The following is a 20,107-nucleotide window of genomic DNA, read 5'->3' as shown; positions in this document are numbered from 1 at the left end:
TCTCAAATGGCCAAGTGGCTGAAACCATAGCCTGGGGACTGGTATGGGGTCACCAGACAAATCCCCAGACCTGGCAGGAGGCAGGGATGTCTGTATAGGGGACTCTACACCAGAGAATTCTTCCTTGCCCTTACACGGGAAATGGGGCGATCCTCACTGGGCTGGTGAAGCCAGTTCTACGACCAGATCCTGCTGGTGTGGTGTATAGCAGCTGTACTGCATCCAGTAATCTGTCCCATATAGTTAATCACAGGAGTGAGGGTGAATAAGAGTTCAAATAACAACCCCAAAAGAATACACAAGAGAAATTATGATCAGTCTTCAGTTTCTAATTTAACCTGGATCATTGGCCCAAATGAAGAATCTCAGGCTCACCCTTTCCCTCACCTTATTTTTGGTGAAAGGCCAATCTTGGAGACATGGGCATAGTCAAAGGGACCCTCAAACATACTGTCACGCAAATCTCATATCAGATGGCTACTAAACAACATGGGCTCAATGGAATAGATGTCAATTACTAGAATTTCTGTAAAAAGCAGCTAGTAATTATTGTCATAAATGTTAAAATGTTGATCCAAATATTGTAATATTTTCTGGAACAAATGAAGCATAATTCTTTGCAGTTGAAGGATAGCTGGAAAGAGAATTGTGTTCTTGAAGGGCAAATCAAGTCCAGGAAAAACTAGATAAAATATCAATTGACTTCCGTTTAAGCAAACTCAGTGTCCTTTGGAAAGTGGAGGAGAAAGTCTACTTATTGTAACTGTTTAAACTCAAGGGTCAGATGACTGATAGAGTGCATTGTCTGGAGACTTTCACAGTTCAGGTTAATGCTATCAAACCCTTTAATTACACCAATATACAGCTGATAAGAGACCCTAATGGGCCTTTCATATCTGTATGGTAACTAGGACATACACCATGTATGGGTGTAAGACTGATACCTATAAGGCTTCATTCTGATAGCTTGACTTCCTGTCAAATGATGCATTGCAGAAACTCCTCATCCCTTTTTAGACTTTTAGCTTTATGCTGTTCAGAACAAATCCACTTCTTTAAGAGTTCCATGAAAAATAATTTAGCCAACAACTCAATGGATTTTTAAAAATTGTAGCCCTTTGAAAATGTATTTTTCAGCAACGTACTCACTTGTAATTCCTTTTTGAGGCATTATCCAGGCTCTTACATATTTGTTTAGATATGCCCTATTAGAACAAGATCTGAACAGTAGTGTTCTAGTTTAAAAAATGCTTTAAAAGTTTCAGTTGACCTCAGTGACAGCAGCAATAGTACAGAAATCATTGTCAGTGTGTACCACACTATTAGAGAAGTATTACTTTCTGAATGCAGGAGACTGGCTCTCTAAACTTAATTTGCATTAGTTGTGTTGCCCCACTTGCATTCCAGGCAAACTTGCAAAAATAGTTTCAGTTTGTTCTTCAGACTCATTTTTTTCCCAACTTGGAAGAGCACTGGGAACAAAAAAAATAACTGGATTAAATATATATTGTATGTGCAGAAAGATGTTAAATATGATATTCAGAGTTTATTTTATCCCAAATGTGTGGGTCTGTGCTTTGACATGAGATTCAGTGGCACACACCACATATCAAATTCAGACCTAGCATTAGTGGGGTCCGCGCCACTGAGGTAGTGGAACACTACCTTCTCACACCAGGTCTGAATTTGGCCCATAAACTTTAGATAACAAAAGTATGTACTTCTGTGAAGTGCAGTTGTCTATGTGAATATTGTATATACTGTGTGCAAATAATAGCTGCAGGGTCTTAATGGTTTCCTACCCAAAAGAGTCAATTTTTTTAGGAAGCACTAATTTTGCTGCTTATGGCACACTGGCCACAAAAAGGCCCTTACAATGTTACAGTAGCCTATCTTGGATTTTTAGACCCTAATCTAGCAAAGCACTCAAGCATGTGCTTAACTTTAAACATGGGAGTACTCATGTGCTTCTAGTTAAGCATTTGCTGAAGTGCTTTGCTAGATCCGGCCTTAACAACAACTGTATTAGCAAAGATGGCACAATGAGTTTGCTTAGACACAGAGAAAACATCAATATAGAGACAAACAAAATGGAAGACTTCATCTTCAGCTGAATGACTGTAATTATATTTGCTGGTTAGGGAAGTGGTATGAAAAGCTGCTGGTGTGCATATGTAAAAAAAATTATTGTATTAAATATTACTTTTCCGAAAACATTTGTTTCTCATCTGGCATCAAATGAAGTTTAATTGCAAGTTGTTTTATGTATCTCTCAAAAAGATGCACAGGAGGTTCCTAAACTTCTTATGTATACACATCTCATTATTTCTCAGTAGGGTTTGTGTCTGTACCACCTGCTCAAAATTGGGAACACTTTTGGGATGTCTCTGTAACAGACTTTAGCATGGGCTTCTTTTGACAAGACCGTTTCAATTTTCAGTGCATTGCTATGTAAGACATTTCCAAAGGGTTACATATGGTGTCAAAAAAAAAGTAACTCTCAATGTTTTCTTTGATTTTTTTTTAAATAGGCAAAAATAATAGTTTTTTTTCCCTAACAGCAATAGAAGTGATGTTATCGGATTCAAATCTGAATTACAGTTGGCGAACAGCCGTTTACAAACTTAACAGCAGAAGCGTAGTGAAAACAGATTATATGTGGATAGAATTTCATATAGGGGCTGGCTGCCTCACTTGTGAATACTTTTTTCTACCTCTAATATTACAGGATATATTCCTTGTATTTTTTCAGACAGCTTTGGATACTATGTATGTTAATAATTTTAGGACTGGTGTCTGTTTAGCCCATTTACTGTATATTGCCAGCATTGCTTATTTGCCTCTGGCCAGAAAACTGAGGTTAAAGTCTCACATCAGGATTTGGGCTCAGACCCAATGCTAATACTGGAGTGTAATACTAGGAGAGCTGCACTGTTAGGAGTTGTGCTTTGGCTAAGATGTTAAACTGAGGTCCCTTCTGCCTGGCTCTGGTGACTATCCAAGTGGAAGTTAAAGATCTCACTCTTTCTGAAAAGTGTTGTGAAGGATAGCCCCTTTGCCCTGGCCAACATGCCCACCCACAGAAAATCAGGCTCTTTTTTCCAAGGTGTAGGAGTTCTCCCTGAATGTATACTGGCTGCTGTGTGTGCCTACACGTCGACTGCACTAACATATGGCATACAAAAAATGTTAAATTAATATTATTTAGGTGGCAAACATTCAAAAGTTAAGTAATGCCAGATTTATAGTTGCCCATGCAACCTTAATTTCTACTCCCTTGTGCACTGAATGATGCAGAGGTACTGTGAGGGAAAAAATAGGATATGGTTATATAATTGAAGACTATCATGCACATGCTCAAGCATTTGGGGAGCCTGGAATGTTTCTCCCCCTAACTTTCTGGTGTGTGTGTGAGGGGTAACTCCTCCCCTGTGTGTGGCCCCAGAGCAGGATCTCTTCCAGTTACCCCAGGAAGTGTGGGAGATGTGGGGCGAGGGGGGGGGAATATGCCAGGTCTGGGCAGCAGTGTAGCCAGAAGGGCCACAAGGCCACCTCAGCTCTCCCCTCCTTCCCTACCTTGCTCTCATAGTGCTATGCAGCTCCATGCATTCCCAGTGCAGTATGTGGTGCTGCTGCTATTGCTTTGGTGGCAGTGTGGGCCTGGCGTTAGATTAGAATATTCATGTTCAGTTGTTGTTTTGATAGGCTGCCAAAATTTTCTTGAGGCAGGCAAGCCACAGCAAGGTAAAGGGTGATTTTTAACAACTTATGTCTCAGGCAAACTGAACAGAATTTCATGGGAGAAAAACTTTCTAGTCCAAATGTTTTCTCCCTGCTGAATTTCAAAGGCCAGCTGCAAACAATGGAGGTGTTGGAGCTTCTCAAAAAAGGTCACAAGGATCTTTCATACTGGAAAGCGTTAGACAACCTAAATATAGAAGTTGCTATTCGCTGCCCCTATAACTTCAACAAAGTTATCTTAGACATATTGCTCTGGATCTTGCAAACCTTATTCATTGGAGTAGTCATATTAAAGTCAACAACGCTACCTGTGTGTGTGAAAGGCTTGGGGATTAGGCCTATTGAATATGAAACACGCTATATAAACTAAATTTTATTTGACTCTGTTTCAACTGTTGATCTGTAAATCCACCTCTAAATAAAACCTCCTGAAGGCTGCTGTTAAAATACCTAGAACAACAGGAAAATAGGATTTTTTTTGTGAGTCTTGCCTTTGAATCTTGTTTAGAGACATATTATAGGATTCATATATCTCTCTCTCTATATTTCATAGCGTGGATCACAGTTGAATGCAGAACTGTCTCATGGACCACCTCCTCATCCATCTGTGATCCACAGCAACACATCCTCTCCCCTTTGTGATCATATGACATCCCTGTGGTAACTCCGGCAATTGGTTACATGGAAATATTATTTGAGGAAAGCATTCTGTGTAGTTTCAGCTGCCTTTGAATGCAATTTAACAGCTAGGAATGAGGGGAGTCAGTACCCTGTGACCAACCAACTCTCTGCAGACCACCAGCAATTGCTCTGTGGACCACCAGTGACTCACAGACCACTATTTGAGAGCCTCTGTATTAGATGAAATCCTTAGTGTCTCAAGGGGCTTTATGGGAAACTGAAACTAGTTATTGTAACTGGATGCTGTGCAGAGTCAGAAAGGCACTATGAAGTCCATTCTCTCTAACAAGGTTATCCCAGTTTCTTTTCCTGATTCCGTCTTTAACATGAACTGTGCAGTCACAAGCTCTGTTGGATTCTTCTAGTAAAGGAAATTGCAGTGTACTGTCCTTTATTAAAGAAAGGAATGGTGCCCAAAGTTCATGCATAAAGGTGGTTTATATTTTTGTGTCATGCTATCAGCCCTCATTATTGTCACCAGAGTTATCTGCATGGCTCATGCATTTGTTTATTCTCTCCCTCTCCCATCCACTTGATACTGTAGCTGTTGCCTATCACCCTTCTTCAAGTGAGGAGTAAGTGGTTAGCATTCTGTGACAAGCTGGCAGGGATCAGAACAAAAGTGCACCAGTCTTCCTAGTTACTCAGTGGAAACTATTTAGGTTATTTCATCTCAGAGGTGCTATTTGATTTTAAAGTTGTATATTCACTGTCATGTGTGTTTAAAAAAATTAATTGCAACACAAAAACTAATTGTAAATGAATTGCAGTCTAAACTGCACATCAGTCAAGTAAGTATGCATATGGACAAGTCTCTCTTAAGCATTTTCTTAAATAGCACTGTTTTATTTATTTGGACATAAACAGTTCAAAACAAATCTGAGTCTTGGCTTTTTATCTGTAATACAGTGTGATGCATGTCTGTAAGGAGGGGGTAAATTGGTCTGAATGAGTTAAGCAATCATCTGAACCTCTACCCAAACTTCATAACAAATTTGAACACAATTTTTGGGGCTCTGAAAAAAAAGTGAATAACTTCTTTTTGTAGGTGCCTCTGCACTTACTGTTTCTAGTCAGGACTGGAAGGAAAAATGCTAAACTACCATAAAGAAGGGAGACTCTTATAGTACTTTTATCCCAAAGGAAGTAGAAAGTTCCAGAAAACTAATGGGAGCCCATGTTGGTGACTATTCAAGTGGAAGCTAGAGAATTCATCGCATGATGAGGTTTCTAATTCAAGCAGTTCAAAACAGAAATTCTGGTTTCTTATCCAAACTGGACCTTAGACCTCCTAAATATTATCCACCACTGACTACAGACACCACAACTGAACTATATAAACTATTGGCCATATCCTGAGTATTTAACCAATCCTTACTAATGCAAAACTACTACAGAAGTCAAGTCATATAGGCACTATTTCAATAGTGCACTGAAGCACGTGCTTAGCTTTAAGTCCCATTGATTACCAATGTTAAAGTTAACCATGTCCTGAAATGTATTGAATGGGGATTGTAGCGAATTCAGAAAACATGACCACTGCAGAAGAGTTACTTGTATATGATTCATGCTTTTGTGTGATATCTGCTTAAAAAACATATCTTTGATTAGAAACTTACTGTCTCCTATCCACCTCCATGTTTCTTTCCTATAGTACAGCTAAAAATCATCTTGTTAGAGCTACAGAAAGAGACTACAAATTAGACTTAAAGAACCAATCAGCCCTCTATAAGCATGGTCTTCTAATTTCAGATCAATTATAGGCAAAGTGAATATGCTCATAATCCCTACAGTTTGGTTAGAAATCTCTTCAGTGTCAGTGATAGTTGTAATCCAAGCTTGGTTGACTGGTTCAGTCTAGGGAATTAAACTGTGTTCTTTCATGTTTTTAGAAGTGGGGCTCTGAACACCACCAAAGTCAGCATTGAGGATCTGGATTTTTATCTAAAATATGAAAATAATTTATACCCGATATCTGAACCAAAATCTCCCCAAAACAACTGTGTTCTTGAGATGTCTCTTTCCTAAATATGTTCCCTCCTCCTGATCTCACACAGATGCAGCCTCCCTTTGCCCCATTTGCTCAATTAGGGCCTGATCCAAAACCCACTGAAGTCAGTGGGAATCTTTTCACTGATTTTAGGGGGCTGGGAATTAGGCCTTGACAGAAACCTTCAAGGATGGGGCTTTCCAGCTGCTCCTCCCTCTCCTATCTTCTAGAGCAGTGGTTCCCAAACTTGTTCTGCCGCTTCTGCAGGGAAATCCCCTGGCAGGCTAGGCCGGTTTGTTTACTTGCTGTGTCCGCAGGTTCAGCCAATCGCGGCTCCCAGTGGCCACAGTTCGCTGCTTCAGGTCAATGGGAGCTGCTGGAAGCAGCATGGGCTGAGGGACATACTGGCCACTGCTTCTAGCAGCTCCCATTGGCCTGGAGCAGCGAACCGCGGCCACTGGGAGTTGCAATCAGCCAAACCTGCGGACACAGCAGGTAAACAAACTGGCCTGGCCCGCCAGGGGCTTTCTCTGCACAAGCAGTGGAACAAGTTTGGGAACCACTGCTCTACAGGCTGCCTGCTCAAGGCTTCAACCCTCTATCCATTATATGGTAATTTCTTGGGGAGTGGTTGCTGACTCACCCATCTTCCTGCTTGTGCCGTCAGGCACAGACCCAACATCTCTTTGATCTATAAAAGATCAAATGATTTTGTCTTAATCCCTTTCACTAATTTTCTTCACATTGACCTTTATAGAAAGTAAGAACATCCACAGTTTTTGAAACTTGGGTGACTTTCAGGTCCCAGGATATGGCTACACAGCAGTTAGACATCTGCCTCTGGCCTGTGCCAATTGACCCAGGCTCACAGGGTTTGGGTTAGGTGCTGTTTAATTGCAGTGTAGAGGTTTGAGCTGGGACCCTCCCCCTTGCAGGACTAAAGAGCCCAGGCTCCAACCTAAGCCCAAACATCTACACCACAATTAAGCAGCTGCTTAGCCTGAGCCTGAATCAGCTAGCACAGGCCAGCCTCAGGTTTTTAATTGCAATATAAACATACTCCCAAGATACTTTGCTTGGAGAAAAGGATGCTCAGCCTTTCTGAAATTCAGGCAAATACAAACTTCCATCCTGAGACTGGAGATGGGAAACAAACTCTTCAGCACTTGAAAAATATGGGCTAATTTTATAATACAACACTTCAAAAACTATGACCCAGAAATTGAATTGTCTAGCTTCTCACACCATGGTATGTTGTTTGAGGAAGCCCAGTCTTCATCTATAGTGCATCACATTTAATATAAAATTGATAAACTTAATCCAACCCAATGGATGGCACAATAACATTATGAGCAACTTATACCTTGCTGCCATGGTAACAAAATAATTTATTAAGTTACAAGCCTGGGTAGACAGATAAGACTTACATCATGCCATGAAGATGGACAAAATCAGAGTCTCATGGATTATGCAGAGAGAACAGATTCCACAGCTCTAAATTTTCTATTGAGGAAATGTTCTCCTGGTCCTAGACAGCTGAATTTCAAAACTGACAACAAGAGCATTTGAGAAGATCTTAACAACTGTGAGGGGGACATAGAGAACACATTAGACTAGATTCACAAAAGGACTTACGTGCCCAACTGCCACTTGAGGTGCCTAAATACTAGAATCTGGCCTCCTCGGCATTCACAAAACTTCTGCTTATAGGCCATCTAACTCTGTAGGTGGCTGATGTCTCTGGGTGCCTATGTTTTTGCCTCTGAGCATGTACACCGTAGCTCCATACCTAGGCCTGGTCTACACTACGTGTTTAAACCAAATTTAGCAATGTTAAACCGATTTAATCCTGCACCTGTCCACACAACGAAGCCCTTTATATTGATATAAAGGGCTCTTTAAACCAATTTCTGTACTCCTGCCCGACGAGGGAAGTAGTGCTCAAATCAGTATTGCCATGTCGGATTAGGGTTAGTGTGGTCGCAATTCGATGGTATTGGCCTCTGGGAGCTATCCCACAGTGCACCATTTTGACCACTCTGGACAGCAATCTGGAGTCGATGCACTGGCCAGGTAGACAGGAAAAGCCCTGCAAACTTTTGAATTTCATTTCCTGTTCGCCCAGCATGGAGAGCTCACCAGCACAGGTGACCACGCAGAGCTCAACAGGTAACAATGCAGTCTCCTGAGAATCGAAAAAGAGCTCCAGCATGGACTGCGCGGGAGGTACTGGATCTGATCGCTGTATGGGGAAAGGACTCCATGCTAACAGAACTCCATTCCAAAAGACAAAATGAAAAAACATTTGAAAAAATTTCCAAGGCCATGATGCGGCGAGGCCACATCAGCGACTCAGTATAGTGCTGTATGAAAGTTAAGGAGCTCAGACAAGCCTACTAGAAAACCAAAGAAGCAAACGGAAAGTCCGGGGCAGGGCCGAAAACATGCCGCTTCTATGCTGAGCTGGATGCAATTCTAGGGGTGTCCACCACCAGTACCCCATCCCTGTCTGTGGATTCTGAGGTGGGAGTGGTAATCGCAGCCATGGCTGAGGATTCTGCGGATGGGGAAGATGAGGAGGAAGAGGAGGATGAGCTTGTAGAGAGTACACAGCACTCCGTTCTCCCCAACAGCCAGGAGCTTTTTCTCACCCTGACGGAATTACCCTCCCAGCCCTCTCAAGCAACTATCCCAGACAATGAAGCCATGGAAGGGACCTCTGGTGAGTGTACCTTGTAAATATAGGATATGGTTTAAAAGCAAACGTTTTTTAATGATTAATTTGCCCTGAGGACTTGGGATGCATTTGTGGCCAGTACAGTTACTGGAAAAGTCTGTTAACATGTCTGGGGATGGAGCGGAAATCCTCCAGGGACATCTCCATGAAGCTTTTCCTGGAGGTACTCCAAAAGTCTTTGCAGAAGATTTCTGGGCGGTGCTGCTTTATTCCGTCCTCCATGGTAGGACACTTGACCATGCCATGCATGTAGCAAGTAATCTGGTATCATTGCATGACAAAGCCTAGCTGCGTATGGTCATGGTGATTGCTGGCATTCAAGCAACATCCGTTCTTTATCTCGCTGTGTTATCCTCAGGACAGTGATATCGTTCGTGGTAACCTGATTGAAATTCAGGAATTTAAATAAGGGGACAGACATGGCCATTCCTACTGGGCTGTTTGCCTGTGGCTTAAAAGAAATCCTTCCCTGCAGGTAGCCAAGCGGGGGGAAGGAGGGGGTGATTGGCGCTGAGCTTTTCTGCGTTTGGCTAGCAGGGATCTTTCCTAGTACCAGCCATGCGGTTGGGGGGGGAAGGGGCATGTTTAGCAGTGATCTTCCATGATACCAGCCATGAGGTGGTTTCTGCTGCTGCATGTTAACAGGAAAGAAGCAGCACTCAACCAGCTTTGCTTGCTATTTGGGAAAGGAGGGCGCTGGATAGATGAAGGCTGTAGAAGACGAAAGACAATGGCTTACCATGGCCACATGCAAGCCAAATTCTGCTGCCCGGACCTGTGTCTGTGATCTGTAACACCAAAGCCGCAAGCACTCAATATTAAGATGCAAAATGCACCTTGTAGTGAAAATACATGTGCTATGTAAGGTGAATAGTGTTGTTCACCGTGAAAGAGTATGACCATTGTTCTCTAAAATGTATCTTTTAAAATACTTCTCTCCCTTTTTTCCCTCTATCATGCAGCTGCAAATTTTTCAAGCCTCCCTACTCCGTCCCGAAAGCTATCTCAGATAAGACGGCGGAAAAAAAAGATGCGAGAAGAAATGTTTTCAGAAATCATGGAAGTGACCAGCAATGAAAGAGCTCATCTGAATGAGTGGAAGGACGTGGTATCAAAGTACAGGAAAGATGCCAGTAACCGTGAGGACAGGAGGGATGAACGTGAGCACAGGAGAGACGCTTGAGATGAGAGGAGAGATGCTCGAGATGAGAGGTGGCGGCAGGAAGATCAGTGGTGGCGGGATGCAAATCTGGGGCTGCTGCGTGATCAAACTGGCATGCTCTGGTGTATGGTGGAGCTTCAGAAATGGCAGCAGGATCACAGAGTGCTGCTGCAGCCCCTGTATAACCACCCTTCCCCCTCATCATGTTCCTTAGCCTCCTTACCCACCAGACGAGTAAGAACTTGTAGGGATAGGCTCTGTGCACCCGCCCACTCCACCCCAGTGGACAGCCCAATGAAAAAAAGTTAGGCTCTCATTATTATGAAATTTTTTTAGTGGCCTTTTCCTTCCCTACTACCCTTCTCCCAAACCCCACCCGAGCCACCTTGTCAGTTCTCTCTATCTTTTTATAATTAAGTAATAAAGAATACATAATTTTTAAACAAGAGTGACTTTATTTCTTTAAAAAGCAAGCTGTGAGTCAATCAAGGGGGGGGAGGTTCATTAAGGAGAAACAAACACAAGAGTCACGCTGTACCCTGGCCAATGATGAAACTGGTTTCCGAAGCTTCTCTAATGCGCACTGCTTCCTGGTGTGCTCTTCTAATCGCCCTGGTGTCTGACTGTGCGTAATCAGCGGCCAGGTGATTTGCCTCAGCCTCCCACCCCGCCATAAAGGTCTCCCCCTTACTCTCACAGAGATTGTGGATCACACAGCAAGCAGCAATAACAAAGGGGACATTGGTTTGGCTGAGGTCTGAGCGAGTCAGTAATGTGCGCCAGCACGCCTTTAAACAGCCAAATGCACATTCTACCACCATTCTGCGCTTGCTCGGCCTGTAGTTGAACAGCTCCTGACCACTGTCCAGGCTGCCTGTGTATGGCTTCATGAGCCATGGCATCAAGGGGTAGGCTGGGTCCCCCAGGATAACTGCAGGCATTTCAACATCCCCAACTGTTATTTTCTGATCTGGGAAGTAAGTCCCTTGCTGGAGCCATTTAAACAGAGTAGTGTTCCTGAAGAGGTGAGCGTCATGAACCCTTCCTGGCCATCCCACGTGGATGTTGGTGAAACGTCCCTTGTGATCCACCAGTGCTTGCAGCACCATGGAAAAGTACCCCTTGTGGTTTATGTACTGGGTGCCCTGGTGCTCCGGTGCCAAGATAGGGATATGGGTTCCATCGATTGCCCCACCACAGTTAGGGAATCCCATTGCAGCAAAGCCATCCACTATGACCTTCATATTTCCCAGAATCACTACCTTTCGTAGCAGCAGCTTAATGATTGCTTTGGCTACTTGCATCACAGTAGCCGCCACAATAGATTTTCCCGCTCCAAATTGATTTCTGACTGACCAGTAGCTGTCTGGCATTGCAAGCTTCCAGAGGGCTATTGCCACTCACTTCTCAACTGTGAGGGCTGCTCTCATCTTGTTATTCTGGCACTTCAGGGCAGGGGAAAGCAAGTCACAAAGTTCCATGAAAGTGCCCTTACACATGCAAAAGTTTCTCAGCCACTGGGAATCGTCCCACACCTGCAGCACTATGCAGTCCCACCAGTCTGTACTTGTTTCCTGGGCCCAAAATCGGCTTTCAATGGCTAGAACCTGTCCCATTACCAGCGGAATCTCCAAAGCGCAGGGGCCCGCAGTTTGACAGAATTCTGTGTCCATGTCCTCATCACACTCGTCACCTCTCTGCCGTAGCTGCTGCCTTCTCGCCTGGCTTTGCAGGTCCCAGTTCAGCATTGATTGCACAAGAATGCGCAAGGTGTTTAAAACATCCAAGATTGCTGTTTTGAGCTGAGCAGGGTCCATGCTTGCCTTGGAATGGCATCTGCACAGTTCACCCAGGAAAAAAGGCACGAAACGGTTGGCTGCTGGTGCTTTCATGGAGGAGGAATGAGGCTGTACCCAGAAGGACCAGCGGCAATGTTTCTTGCCCCATCAGGCACTGGGATCTCAACCCAGCATTCCAATTGGCAGGGGAGACTGGGGGAACTATGGGATAGCTATGGGATAGCTACCCATAGTGCAATGCTCAGGAAATCGATGCTAGCCTCGGTACATGGACACACACCGCCGAATTAATGTGTTTAGTGTGGCCACATGCACTCGACTTTATACAATCTGTTTTTAAAAACCGGTTTCTGTAAAATCAGAATAATCCTGTAGTGTAGACATACCCCTAGTGTCTGGACTCCTAAGCCCCAGAATGACTCATGAGCTGGGGAAAATGTATTTCTCCACCTAAATTGCTGGAGGCAATCGAACCAATAGGTGATCTCTGAACTTACCTATGAGATTGGGCCCTTATATGTGAAATTAAACAAAACAACCAGAAGCCCTCCCTTATAACTTATAGCACAGTAGTTAGGGTACTCATCTGTGATGTGGGGCACCCCTAATTCAAATTTCCTTCTATCTGAGTGAGAGAGGGGATTTGAACAAGGATTTTTCACTGCCTTAACCACTGGGCCATGGGATATTCTGATGGGAAGGGGGGGGGAGAGTGTTTCCTGTTTGAAGGTGTTCCACTATGGATAAATTAAAAATGTAATTGAAGCAGAGATCTTGGTTCTCCTCCCCCTCCCCCAGGTGAGTGCTCTAATGACCAAGCTACAGCTTCATTCCCCTGCTTGCTTGCTTGCTCTCTCTCTCTCTCTCTGACCCAATGGGTCTTTTATTTAGTCATAGTGGAACAGGTTCAACAGGAGAAATTAAGGGAACCTGTAGCAGGGTGGTCACCCTGTTCATGCCCTGAAGGGCTTAAAACAGCCCTGGGAGAGGGCTGGGGTGGGGGAAAAGCCAGGCTGATTGAGGGTAGCAGCCACAGGTGGGGCCCTGCCCCAGTCAGGCCACAGCTGGGCCTATAAGAGGACTGAGGGCCAGAGGCTGGAGAACACACACTCTCTCTAGCTTCCTGAGAGAGAAGGACTGGGCTGTCTGGTAGCTGAATGGCTACCTGAGGTAGAGCAGTGCTGGGGAAAGACAGAGGGAGCTGAGGATCTCCAGCCTAGTAAAACCCAAGGCTGCAGACCTTGCTAAGAAGGCCAAAAAGGTACTGGGTCTGCAGGGAGGCAGCCCAGAGACAGGCAAAGTCAGCAGGTCCTAACTCCCCCTGCTGATGAGGAGTGGTATACAAACTGCAGTCTGCCCCAGTGAGCGGGGGCTAGATGGAAACTAGCAGTAGCCACTGAGGCAAGGTGGAGCTAGAGGGTTGGGGGTTCCTCTGGATGGGGAGACACAAATTGTGGGTTACTGCTGGGGACATAACCCTGATGTAGAGGGGCACTGGGGTCTGGGAGGGACCCGGGGGCCAGCGGCAGTTGAGGTGCCTGCTGGCAGAGGATGCTCTGGGCTGGAAAAAATAATTCCCAGGATGACCAGCAGAGGCGACGTGCTGATGATATGTCGCCCTGCCACAGAACCCCATGTCAGAATATCACTTAGCCTAGTGGCTAAAGACCACACCTCTGAGGAAGCAAATCCCTGTTCCTTCAGTAGATGGGGGACGTGAACTGGGGTGTATGAGTGTGGCGGGGGGTCCCTCCTACATCCGGATGAAGACAAATAGTGTTAACACCTAACCCTAAGAGAGGGTTTGGCTGAGAATCCCAAGGAGATTGAGATACTTTCCTGCAACCTGGATTTAGGTGCCTGTCTGTAAGAGAAGGTAGGGCTTAGCACACACACCTGGGCTTGGTACCTCCTGCTAGCTTAGGCAAAGAGTCAACCATTCTGAAGTACCTAAGTGACACAAGTTTATTAGAGCAGTTTGCAGTTGTAGGGGGAAATGAAGTGAACCTGCGAATGTGATTAATAAAAACCCAAAACCTTTCACATAAAACCTTTTTGCACAGATCTGCTAGAGATTTGGTACCTGGGCTTTAGATTTCTTTCTTTTTAATAAGAAGCATAATATTTCCATAACTTACATTTGGACTCATTCCTGGTTTTTAGAAGCAAATTATTAAAATTGAGCATATGGAGGTCTTAAAGTAGAACCTTATGGGAAGGAGGGAAAAGCCAAACAGTTGATCAGTTCTATTTTCTAGCATCTTAAAATAAAATGAAAAGCTTGAAAACTCCTCTGGAACACTTCTCCATCTTATATTCTCAAACTTGTCTCCCTCAGTAAGTCGAAAATTGCACTAAAACTCAAATCTTTTACCATGTATCATATTAAACAAGATTATTGCATTTGTTGCTGTTTGTTTCCTTCTTGTTTTAGTTTAGAATGAGGGGGATTTGAGTAATTTTGTATGACATTCAGAGATACCTCTTGTGAGATGATGATATACAATTTATGTATTTTTTCCCTTAAGACAAAGCAGGCAACTCTATTAACCACCTGCGAGGCTCTCTTGCTTTCAATGGGCTTTGGATCAGGCCATAAACAGCTCTCATTAGTTTTAAGAGTTGTGGGTTTGAATCCACTCTAATGGGGTAAATTGTAGGAACCAAAATACAATGGGTATGGGTGCTTTACAAATGCCTCAAATACACACTCTAGCTCTTTTTTTTTCTTGCAAACTGTAATACAATAATCTAATGCTGTGCGACCATAACAGTAATGGCAGACTGGGGAAAATAAACATCCGCTTCCAAAGCTCAAACATGCTCTTCCCTCCCTTACTTCCCCCTCTCTGCAAACCACAAGATGTATTCAAGCTTGGATCCTTCCATGCATGTGCCAGTTAGATGTATATTCATTGTAAACTCAAAGTAAACAACTTCAAAAACAGAATGTTCCTCATTCCAAATCTTATTTCACCTGTACTACAACAGGACACTTATGATTTCTTAAACTTGAGCAGCACTTATGTTGTATAAGCACTTGATAAGGAAAGACACTTTCTTTTATGTTATTCTCCTCCTCTTTCCTTCACCCCAGTGTGGAAAAAAAAACCTACGTAGGCCTGAGTTTCACAAACTGTGGCCTTCAAAGCTTTGCTTTTCTATTATTTGTGGATTTCTAGTTAATTCAATGTCACATCATGATTGGGTTCCTTGAGATACTGCACACCCTTGTAACTCTGTTGCCCCTCTTCATGTGTAACATAAACCATCTTGTTTTGTTCTAGCTATCAAGCTAACGTGGTGAAATGGTAGTATAGCAACAAAAACAATTTGAGCCTGATCTTCAGCTGGTGTGAATAAGTGTATCTCCACTTACTTCAATGGCGTGCACCAACTTACATCCGCTGAGATCTGGCCTACATGTTTATCTTATTTGATTATTCATCTTCATGATCATTTGCTGGAAGGGAGAACAGACTGAATTTCTTGTCTAATCTAAATTTCACATGAATTAGTGGCAGATTTGAGTGTGCAAAGAATCCAGGAACAGGATCATAATGTGTGCCTTAATCGAATATTTATATTACAAGTGCATCATTGCACTGTATGGCTTATTCATACCTCATTTTTTTAAAATTCTGGTATGAATCTGACATGGGAATGTGTCAGACTATCCACCTATGTCCCTCTATTTTTGGAATAAAATCCTTGTGCCATATTTAGGAATGACATTATCAGTTAAGCACTTAACTATCTAAATCTTGGGTACATTTTAATTGTAGATTTATAATTCAGCGAGTAACCAGATGTGGCACACTTCTTTCTCTCAGATTGTACCTAAATGAAATTCAATGTTTTCTTAAAACATCTCTTTATGAAATAGATATCACAACAATCAGACAAATATGATAGTGCTTCAGCTAGGGTCATTGCTTGCTGGAGTTTTTAAAAATGACTTTTAGAGTCGTTAGAAGAACATGTGGGAATTCTGAACGACTTTTAATATTGTATGGAATAAAATTTGTTCAACCTTTCTGAGTGTTGGCATTTAATGAACATTATTAAAACATAAAATAATAATTATGGATACAGGAAGAAATTAGGAGCTAAGTAGCCCACTGACACTGCCCCACTTTGCTGATCCTGCAGCAGTTTTCATCTACAATTTACCTTCTCCTGGATGCAGAAACAGAACAGCTGTGAGGTCAGAAAGACAAAGCCCTGGAAATAGATGATGTCCTGAAGTAGTTACCAAAGGAACCTGATTGTGCAGTGTCTAGTCTATATTCCTTGAATAATGTGACTATTATTCTAAAAGCATCTGCAATACCACAGTGTTTAAGGATGTTACTTTCTTTTAGGATTTCTTTCTTTAATATAAACTATTCTTATTTTACACCCTCGTATGCCTTACAGTGTTACATTTGCCCTCAAAATTGATTTCAGACTACCCAATCTATCATACTCTAGTGTGTCCCGTAAGCTGTTTTAAATAGTGATACCAGCCATTTTCCAATCCACAAAGGTTTCTCCTAAATTGAGTAAACATGTAAAAATGTCTATTAAATCTTATCACATTTTCTCCAATTTTCAGCCAACTTCTTTGTGCATTCATGGGCATAATTTATATATACCTTCTAAGAGCCCTTAACCTTTTAATAATCTTTTCTCTTGTTAGCTTCACAGTTTCTAATTCATCATCTGTCGTATTCTGTAATCAGATCTCTGGTTTCGAGACACAAACATTGGAATATGTATATTGTTTAACCAGTTGAAAATAGATATGCTAAATAAAACCCATTCTTTCTGTAAACAATGATACATGCTATTATTTCTCACTGTCTCATTGTCACAGCTATGTTACAACCATTGTCATTCTTTTCTTGCTGTTCTATTTATACACTAAATGAAAATTATTATTTTAAAATATTTTGGCATTAATGTTAATTTCATGTATTTTTCATATGATTTTTTTCTAATATGATCCATAGCTTCCTGTTACAATATTATTAGATTTGATGAGACATGAAAATAGTTCCCATCCTACTCCCTATTTCTGCAAATCACAAAACCACAAAACTATTTGGCACAATTTTGCATGATTGTTAGTGTGGCTCAAGAATATATCAGGATTGGAATAGCAAGGGCATTGTGGAGGGCACGATGGTGGGTCACTGACAGAACTGTGTTGGGACACTGATAGTGTCTGCCCATTGTGTACTTGGCATGATACCCTGCATCTCACTTGTGCACTAAAATTGTTCAGTTTTTTAAAATTGTGATGCTTTTTACCAATAGGCAGAAAAGGCAAGTATACCACATGAAGTGAGGTAGAAATGTAGCTCTTAGGAATGGAATATTTGTATAGTTCTTGTGACCCAGGCAGTTTTTGTTGTCAACTGGCAGCAGGCATAAGGAGTGTATAGGGATTACAGGATCCCCTTGCATGTGATATTTACATTCTTGTTCACTGAATTGTGTCACGTGAGGTCTCTAATGAAAGCCTGTATCACACTTGAGGAGTTATGTATCTTTACAAAAAAATATTCTTAAGGTCTGTGTCCAGTGACTGGTCGCCTGCAAAGAGGAAAAGCAGGTTTTCTTTCAGGCAAGATAGCTGTCTGTGTACATGTAATTTAAGTACTGTATGGTTCACAACTGGCACCCATTCTCAGCTCAGACTTGTGAGCGAAGGACTGTGAAATCTTCAAAAAGAGAACATTAATAGGAAAAGGTAAACAGCCAGAAATGATCCTGTTTAGGGGTAAGAAAACACTTTTGAAACTCTATCTGGGGTACAGATAAACCCCTAGGTATTCCTTCAGTCTGTAAGGATAAGCTGTCAGTGGGCTTCAGCTTATGAGAAGAGGTCTCAACCAAACTTGTTGAAAATGGTAGGAAAAGAATTTGGGCTGAGCTTTCTTGAAGAAGCTAGGAGAATGCTTTGTTAGTCAGGTTTAGTCTCTAGAGAGCATATTATGGTTTTGTTTTATATGTATACTAATTTGCTAAGAATGACAGTTGATAATTTGTTTGGCCCTTCAAATAGCCATTGGTAATGTTCCTTACAAGAGTATATCAAGCAAATGAAGTAGTCATGGGTAGTGAGGCCCTGGATTAAAAACTGTCTTAGGATCAGAAAACAATGAGGTGGGATAATGGTCAGTTTTCACCATGGGAAAAACAATGGGGTGCCGCAGGGTTCCCTATTATAAATGGTGTTTTTTTAATATTTCATAAGGACCTGTGAAAAGCGGGATGAATAGTAAGATAAGTCAACACCAGAAAATATTTAATGTGTAGTCAAAAAAGCAAACAAAATGTCAAGATGCATAAAGATTGGGATAGAAAATATTGATGACTATATTACAATGAATTAAATGAATTGATGATATCCTCTCTGGAGTACTGAGATTTATTCTGATTATCCAACCTCAAAAATAGATAAAGCAGAAAGGGTCCAGAGTTTGTGATGAATAAGTGCAGTTCCAGAATGATTTTAGTAGGTGGCTTAGTTCAGAGAGGAGTTAAGTGGAAGAGGCTTTGACAGAGGTACACAAAACAAAGAATGGCAAAGACAAGGTAAAAGAGGCAATACTATTTATTCTTTCTCATAATATACAGTCTTAAAAGGACACTAAATAAAAACGAAAGGCAACAACTTTCAAAATGATAAAGTAAATAGAGTTTTTCGCACACATGGCTATCCTGTGGAACTCATGGCAACAAGATATCATTGCTTAGTCGGAGTAAAAAAATAAACAGATGCATAATAGGAATACCACACATTCACATGCACACAGCCTTTGGGCTGTTCAAAGTCTATTGTATACCAGCTGCAGTGACACTTTAAGTACCATTTTCTTAGCCCAGGCTATTGGGAGCATGGCATACTTGGGCCACAATTCCATCTGTTGTCAGAATGCCCCTGTAATTATGGGGGTCCAGATTGTGTGGCATAGGGTGAGTTAAGCCAGCTTTAGGCAATTTGGGGAATCCTCTGTGCAAAGCAAATCCCAAACTGGCTGTTTAAGCAAGTTTTCACTCCTTTGCACTCCTAGGACAGAACAAAGGAGATGATCTAGGGCCAAAGATGTGGCCTGACATCTTTCGCCTAGAAGCTGTAGAACGGCATTAAGGGCCAGTTACTGATCTCAATTACGTATGTGTAAACCATGAATAATTTCATTTATTTCAATGAATCTGATCCTATAGGTGTCTATCTGCTTGTTGATATGGGCTATAACATCTGGAAGCTGGTTGATTCTATCTTTGACAAACCACTTAGGGCATTTAAATATTGAAATACAAATAACCAAATAATTAATGGTATAATTATTTTAGTGAAATTAAAATGGTTGTCTTTCTCCTTAGTGTAGCCTTAAAATAGAACTAATCATTGGTTAAATTTTAATGGAACAATCAAAGAGTAGTTAATTCCACAGCATGAGGTACCCGTTGTGTGCAATTATAGGGTTAGGAATGTTCAATCTTTACAGTGACCTGATTGGCTGAATATCCCTAGATGGTTTGTAATTTTTGTTAAATTGGCTATATTCTGTGTCTGGATTTACTCAATTAGCCAAAAATAAAAGAGGAGTTAGTTGCTAGTTTTAACTTTCATATGTTGTGATCAGCATGGGTTTTTCATAAAAAAAAAATCAGTGTTTTGGAAGTTAATCTCTGTGATCATCATCTTATACTCACGCTTATTCTTATCAGTTATATTTAGTGGCAGATTGTGAGCTTTCCTTATTATCTTGTTAAATCAGTAGGTGAAAGGCTTTCAAGGCATCTTTTTATAAACATCTTTTATTAATGTTAATATGCCAGATGGGAGAAATAAAATGGTTCTGTTCTTCATGCTGCCACTACCCACAATTTTACCATATCATTTGCCGGTTAAGGAAGCATATGAAAATGATAGGTACAGAACACCTGTAATAAAAATTCAGAAAGTGCTGGTCCCCCTTGCTAGAAAAACGTTTCGTCAT

The sequence above is a fragment of the Gopherus evgoodei genome, chromosome 6 (assembly GCF_007399415.2).
Source record: "Gopherus evgoodei ecotype Sinaloan lineage chromosome 6, rGopEvg1_v1.p, whole genome shotgun sequence".
NCBI classification, from domain to species: Eukaryota; Metazoa; Chordata; order Testudines; family Testudinidae; genus Gopherus; species Gopherus evgoodei.
Note: the sequence above shows the minus strand (reverse complement) of the source record.